The 8,350-nt window shown below is 34.8% G+C and overlaps 1 non-coding gene across 1 annotated transcript; it reads right to left on the reverse strand.

Moving 5' to 3' along the window:
• Positions 1-2,242: 2,242 nt before the first annotated feature.
• LOC115069668 lies at positions 2,243-2,349 on the reverse strand. Its single transcript, XR_003848913.1, has one exon. It is a non-coding gene; the product is annotated as a U6 spliceosomal RNA (small nuclear RNA).
• Positions 2,350-8,350: the final 6,001 nt, after the last annotated feature.

Below are 8,350 nucleotides of genomic sequence, written 5' to 3' on the forward strand. Positions count from 1 at the left end.
GAGAGTAAAGGAGCAACATGTGGGACAGAAATATATGTGCCCCTGGTTGAGGAACAAAGCTCCACCAAGTTTAAAGCTGCAGCAACACCATGTACTTTAAAAAAAGCCTTCTTTGGGTTTCTCAGGTGTGCTCCTGCTGCTCTACCAAGATGCATCCCTTTACACCTGGCGACAACAGAAACAAGTACCAGTATGCTTATTTTCCTGTTGCTCACTCTCATTTGTATAAGACATTTCTTCCTCTTCAATACAGAGATTTTTGTCTGTTACCATCTGTGGTGTTCTGGCAGGTTCATTAACTCAAGCACATAGTATGTTTAAAATTTAAATTTTATCTGCCTTCTTACCGCTATAGACAACACGTCAGTCTCATAAAATTTAAATTTTATTTTTCTTTAGAATTTCATACATAGTGTACCTATATGAATTTTACCCCTCCCTCCACCTACAACTGCTCTCCTATCAACCCCCACTTCTCAAATTCAAATTCATAGCCCTTTTTTCTTTAATATTTATTAGTATACACATATATAATTGTCATGTTATATATGAGAATAATATTGTCATACCTATAGATATAGATTTAGATATAGATATAGATATTGTGGTATTTTTGAATGAGAATGTCCCCCACAGGCTCCAAGTATTCAGACATTTTGTCCCAAATTGGTGACACTGTTTCAGGAGTTCTTAAGCCTTGCCATCTCTCTAATCATTCTCTGCTTCCTGTGATTGCTTGAAGATGTGAACCTCTGCTTCCTGCAGCGGTCACCTCCTGCCAGCATGCCCACCTGTCATGATGGAGTCTAATCCCCCTGGAACTATAAGTTCAAATAAACACTTCCTTTTATAACTTCCTTTGGACAAAGTGTTTTATCACAGCAACAGAAAAGTAACTAATACAGATATAGATGTAAATGCAGATGTAGTTATGAGAGTGAGAATTGGATTTCTCCAGAGCTGAGTTCTATGGTAGGTTATTCAGTCCCAAGTGGCCAACCATTGGCACACATTTATTTTTAAATGTATATATTTTATTGGAGTTTTGTGTACTCCATATAAAACATCTTATTCATCATTATGCCCCCTCTCCAATCCTCAACTTCCAGAGTGCTCCCCATGAATTTCACGCACATGGATATTGATGAGCTTCTGCTCTAGCCATATCTCTTCAAGTTCAAATTCATATACCTCACCTAATATCCCCCAGAGCAAGCCATGCTGGTATGTCTAGTAATAAAATATTTTATAAAACAATGTATTTCAGATAATACCTAAGTAACAAAAGAAATACTGTAGTATAGGAGCAGAGTCTAAAGTTGTCACTACTAATTTGCTAATAATTAGTTACCTAAGCTTGACTAGAAGGAAGAATTTTTTTCATTTTTAAAAAATTAATTATTTTATGGCTGGCCATGGTGGCTGAGCCTTTAGTCCCAGCACTCAGGAGGCAGAGGCAGACAGATCTCTGTGAGTTTGAGGCCTGCTGGGTCAACAAAGTGAGTTCTAGGCCAGCTGGGGCTATCAGGAGACCCTGTCTCAAAAAGTCAAAAAAATATTTTATTGAATTTTTGTGATTTTCATACAACATAGCTTGGTGGCATTTAGATCTGCTCCCTTCTCTCACCTGTCCCTGCCAAACTGAATAATATATATGCTTATAGAGTATGATTTGTGTCCCCTAATTTCCTTCAATGTCAGTCTATTCACTGGGCCCACCAAGAGTCCCAGCTCTGTAAGATACTACCTCCCCCTTCCAACAATTGTCAATTGCCAAATTTTTCTCAAACTGGGTTGGGATTTTTTACCTACTTCTCCATGTCTATGCTGGAATTTTTTCTGGCTTGACCTTGCATAGTACTTGTGTATGCTGTCACTATTGCTATGACTCAATATTAGTAAATGACCAGCTGTCTGGAAATCTCTGCTTCCCTGTGATCAAGCACCTTCTCAGCTCTTACATTCTTTCCACCTCCTCTTCCACAATGATCTCTGTGTTTTAGGAGGCAGAGATTTTTAATAGCTGTCTTATTCAGGGATAAGCAATTTACAGCCTCTTGTTCTCTGCACATTGGCTAATTGTGGGTCTCTATGTTAATCACCATCTGCTGCATAAGAAAACTTTTCTTGTGAAAGTTAAGAGATGCATTCATCCTAAGGGAAAGGGTTCCTTTGAAGATGTTCCACTTAGGATTAAACATCTCACAGACACTTTTTCCCCTAGTTCTAGAATTCTGTATTAAAATATATGGAAGGAGTTATGAGTTTGTGTGTCATTCTTGCACAGGGTCCATGATAATCATCTCTGTGTCATTCCAATTTCAGTATATGTACTGCTAAAATGAGCACCTTTTCAAATTTTAATTAGCATTTTTTAATGTGTATGAGTGCATTGCCTGCATGTATTTACATGTACCAATGTCATGTAGTGCTTGTGGAGGACAGAGGAGGGCATTGTATACCCTGGAACTGGAGTTACTATTGTTTGTTAACCACCATGTGGGTTTTGATATTCGGTCTCTGGTCCTCTGCAAATCACTGAGTCGTCTCTCCAGCCCCTTGAGGTACATTATTAATTTCACAAATTAAAGGGTTTCATGTGATATTTGATCCCTAATCAAACCTATCTTCCATTTATTCTATGTATGCCATCCTGCTAATTTAATGTACTCATTGAATATTCACAGAATTTACCCAAATGGAAAATGTTGAGACAGATTATAAATGAGTTTGCCTATGTTGTTAGAAACCAAAGGAGGAAAATTAAAATTTTGGACTCAGACAGGTCAGTTCCATATTGAAACTGAGTTTGGTTTGTTTTATTTTGTTTTTGTAGTACTCTACCAGGTGTGACTAATGCTCTGTTGCTGAACTATGTACCTACACATGGTGTGATACTATTAACGGTTGATTTTCATATGATGCAAAGATTATGAATGTTTAAAGCAAGTGTATTTGTGTAGGTATCTGAATACACACCTATTTGTTTCTGACCTCAGGCATATTACTTAAAGTGATAAGTGTAACTTTAAATAATTTTAGAATATTGTACCTATTTTGAAAGGTTTTGACGTGAATTAAACTACACCATAGAGGTTGTAACTCTATTCACAGTACTTGACATATTACTGGTTTTCAGTAAATTTTAATATGTTTCCCTCTCCAAGTACTTTAAAAAATATATGTGACTTCAAAAATTTTATGTTTATCCTTTTAGTTCTTGCTTTAAAATGTTAAATTTATGCTCTCATTTTGTGTAACAGCTCTTTCAAAATTATTTTGCATTTCAAAACTCATTTTTCTACTACCTAGTTCAATGATAAAGGTGAAAGGGCTTTATATTACCACATTCTGTGCTATTTGAAATAACTCTGTAAAGAGAGGATTAAATGAAAATTCCCCTAATCCCACATGTACCTAAAATTAAACTTAGATGTGGTCATATAATTTAATGTATGAAAAATGAAACTTTCCACTACCATTTACTTAGAAGATCAATTAATTCTTAGAAGATGGGAATTGCAGCTTTTCATTACTGGTGATTATAAATTATATTTTATAACAGATATATAAAATATTGTCTTCATAATGTTTTTCCCATTAGTTAACAATGTGTTTCTTATAAAAGATTCTGTAATACTTTGATGAAAATACTGAATAGTTCGCAAGATTTATGCAACTTGATTTAGTATCATGATTTTCATGTAGTTAAGGAATAAAGAGGTTTTGTGCTACTGCTTTTATTATTTCTGATTTTGATCATTTAATTAACAGCTAAATTTAATCCACATATCAACTTTGAAAGCTCATATATATTTCAGAAAAATATAAACAGAAAGACACCTTGAGAATATATTGATATAACTAAACTGCAGGCTGTCAATTAAGAACAAATGTATTATTGTGAATTCCTAGGCTTACCACAAAAGAAATGATATAAATTCTAAGAAAATGTTTCAATGAAATTAAAAGGAAAAATATTTAGAGGAAGTAACATGATTTTTTTTTCTTTGTGGGTGGGGCAGTGTTTTTTTTTATTATAAACTGGATAGTAGATTGTAAATTAACCATATTTTGTTATAAAAATTGAAGTAACTGACAATTTGTTATAAAATGGCGAATATTAATCAAAGTCTCTCATTTCTGTAAAATCTCAAGTGGTATTTTATAAGGAGGCTTCTGCATCAGGCTGGATTATCCACAGCAATTATGGCTGTACATAATTGTAGGATTCAAAGCATGGTAGCAGTGAGATAATGCATTGTTTTCCTTTGTTTATGCCAAATTTCTACATTAAGATCTTGATCAAGAATCCCAAGATTTAGGGCTAGAGAGATGGCTCAGTGATTAAGAGCCCTAGCTGCTCTTACAGAGGACCTAAGTTTGATCCCCAGCAGCCATAAGGTGCTTAACTCTTTTCTATAACTCCAGTTCCAGGGGATCCAATGCCCTCTTCTGACCTCTGTAGGTATTGTGTAACAGCAGTGCTTTTACATACATGCAGACTATACACTTTTACACATAAAATACAATAATAAATAAAATATAAAAGCCCCAGATTCAGCACAAAAATGTATTAAGGAAATAACTGTTTTTAAATTTTCTTTTCCTATGCTATTTTTGTATGAAATAGATTTGGGGCTTTATTTTTAAAACACTTAAATATAGCTTTTAAGCATGAGACACAGGAGAGTGCAAGGACTTCAAAAAGAAAGAGTGACACACCCCAAAGTGTGGGTATGGATGTTTCAGGAGGAGCAGCCAATCAATCTAATTTTAATATTGTCTGAATTATATTCCTATAAATGTGATTATTCCTAACTTAACAATTTCCTACTTGTATAATTTTGTGTATATATTGTTAGACATTTATCTTAGAATTTGTCTTTCTTATTAACTAAACTCACACTGTATGGTTCAGATTAAATTACTGAAAATATTTGTCATCATGATTGAGTCAATGTTTAATTCTCAGTCAATATGGTGCTTGTTTTTGTGTGTTTTATTACTGCGTGGTGTTTTAATGACTGACAAAGTATTGTCATTTTTCCTTAAAATGAGTATTCGTAAAATGTCAGAAGTTATGAAATTTTGCAATGGAGTACCTTGTGTAATTCAGGTATGGTTTGGAAAATCCATGCAATTATCTTATCATAGTCTAATAAGTTCCCAGGAAAAGCCTGGGAACCTGAGTTTGGTACTCCATCCAAAATGACAATGAATGAATGAGGGTAGGCTTGAGAATTAACATATCAAAATGATGAAAGGCAATACGCCCATCTTTATTGAACAAAATGAAGATTGAGAAGGATGCTTGTGATTGGCCAAAAGAGATACTCTAGAACCAGGGATGAAGAGGAGGGATAGTCTATTAAAATAAGAATGAATTCAAACTTGCACTACCCCAATGAAACTGGAGAAACCCCTTTTAATAAAAAGGTGAAGTCCTTATGCAAGAGCACAGTTCAAAGATTCATCCAGTTTCAAGAGGTATCTGGGGGACCAAGTGTCACCAGAGTGGTGTAGCAACACTACATAGAATAAAATATCTTATTACTAATAGGATGAGACTAGTGTTTATTACAATGATATTAGCTTTAGAAGTTCTTCATAAATGTTACTTTAATTATTTTTACTAGGAAACAGGAATTAAAAACCTTCTAAAACTTTCAGGACATCCTTTATTTAGAAAAAGAACCCATATTCTATTCATTAAATTGATGAAATGCTAACATTTCTACTGACTCCACTTTTATATTTTAAATTTTGGCAAATAATAATTACATATATTCATATATATAATATATATGATGTCTTGTTATACATTTATAGTATGTAGAATAAAACTAAATGATAAACTCACAGATATATTCTGGCCATTATCAAATGGATGAGTAATATGATTTTTATATCCTCCATAATTTACTCAAATGATGGCACATGAAATTCACTGAATCATTTTTTCCCCATGTATCATTTTCAAACTTTGCTCTATATTGTATTTTTCCATAGAAATAGCCTATACAAAAAATACCACCCATCACTTGATGCCAGCTAGAAAACAGGAAAATGAATTATTGCTCAAATTTTTGTCATAATTCTATGTTTTTTCCTCCAATGATATAACAGACTTTCTGGGAGATTGAATATTTTCAGCCTCTGTGCTTTCTGTTTCTAAAAGAGGCAGTATTATAGCACAGAATGTGTTGTGGAAGGTATTATACAAAATCTGAAAAATGGGCATAAAATAACTACCAGTTTGCAAATAGGAAGTGTGTATCCAGCTTGCATCACAGAAGCAAGTTCAAAGGCACTCTAGAGAGTAAAATTATAAGATTCCTGGGTGGATATTTAAAATGCTGTAATGATGTGATTCATGATTTTATATGTGACAGTGCTTGTAACGGATAAAGTCTGACAGAAAAATGTACCCTATGGAAATTAACCACGAGGTCTCTTCTTTGAGCCATGGGATCATTTGAGCTAGTGGACTTTCTCTTTGATCCTGGAAGCTTTGCCTTTTATAACTGTATCTTTTCCCAATAAACTTCTCCTGCTTTTGCTATAATTGTATGTCTCTGGTCAGTTCCTCTTTCAGGGATTCAGTAACCTGGAACCCTTGAGAGGTATCCCCTAAGCCTCAACATCCCCTGGTGTCATAAGATCTTTAATTAGATGTTTGCTGTCAGGCATATGATCACAAGCACTTCAGAAAGGAGGATCCTCTGTCTAGATGATAAGGAAAGATTGTTCAAATACTAAGGTAATAAATAATGCTAATAATATTGTAAAATATTACAGGGTCAAAACCCGAGACATCAAAAGTTTTAATTTACTTTTGGTGTTTATATTATTTATTTTAGTGGTTCCTAATTACATGAATAAAGTTTCATCAAGAAGACTTAAATCTAAAAATCTTTATTCTCAATTAATGGGTGAAAGTCTATATTGATATCCAGAAGTACACTGATATGTGATTTTAGGCTTCCTCTCACTATTCACTTTAGGTGGGAGAATAGTTACATCAGTAAAGTCACATGATGCTATGACATTTTCACAGATAATAATTCATTACACATTACCAAATGAAAATCCATTTTCTTTAATATTTTAGTTATTATTGTTTTTGTTTTATTTTATGTGTATGAGTGTAATGTCTGGAGGCACATAAATGTGCTGTGCTGTGCAATGCCCACAGATGTCAGAAGAGGGCACTGGATTCCCTGGAACTGGAGTTATGGATGGTTGTTAGTCACCTTGTGGGTACTGGGAATAGAACCCTGGTCTTCTGCTAGAGCATTCAGTGCTCTTAACCTCTGAATTATCTCTCCAGCCAGAAAAATTCATTTTTTTTTAATATCACTGAATAATACAGAATATCCTCACATAGACTAAAAGGATTTGGAGCAGTGGATCCCCAAATAATCCCACTCCTATCTCTCATGCCTCTTCAGGTCTTTGCACATGGTATTCACTATTTATACAGTGTAACTAGGAATAAGATTGCACCTTTAGGGAGAAATCTACATTCAGTGAAATATAAAATCATGCAGCAATACAACTGGAGACATGATTCAGAGGTCAGAAATGTTTGAAGCTTTTCTAGAGGACACCAGAGTTCAGTTTCCAGCACCCACATTGGACAACTGACAACTACTTGTAACTCCAATTTTAGGGGATCTTGACACCTTATTTCTGGACTCCATGGTTACCTGTATTCACATGTGTGCAAATCTACACACAAAGACATGTATACATAATTAAAACTTTTAAAAATTCATGCACAAAAGGCTGCAAGAGGCCAAAATATAGAGAATAAGTGTCTGCCAAGTATGGGTCCATGGACAGAATTCCCATGTTAAACTTCAACCACCCAGGACTCAAACCAATGCGGAAGAGGGGGCAGGAAGATTGTAAGAGCCAGGGGAGGAGGTGTGTGACCATAAGGAAACAGTCTATAGGCTTCTGGGATCTGGCTCACATGAACCTACAGCAATGGTGTCAGCATGTAGAGGACCCATGCAAAATCAATCATACAAAACCTAGGAACAGAATTGAGGAAATGGGCAACAGGTACAAACTACGAATGATAAACTATTGGAAACTAATTACTGATGGGCGAGGGAGAGTTCATCTTCTTTAAGGGAGAGACTCCAGAAAGGTTGACTCAACCTCAGTGTATAAACTTGCACTGAGGGATGTTTGTGTACACTAACTTGACTTGATAGACCTTAACACATATCACAGAATGCATGAAATTTAGTGGAGGGGTGTATGGGATGTGTGGATGGGGGAGGGGGTATAAAATGATTAAGATGTTTTATATGAAATGCACAAAATTCAATAGGAA

Source organism: Nannospalax galili, unplaced genomic scaffold, assembly GCF_000622305.1.
Source record: "Nannospalax galili isolate Female #2095 unplaced genomic scaffold, S.galili_v1.0 scaffold314, whole genome shotgun sequence".
NCBI classification, from domain to species: Eukaryota; Metazoa; Chordata; class Mammalia; order Rodentia; family Spalacidae; genus Nannospalax; species Nannospalax galili.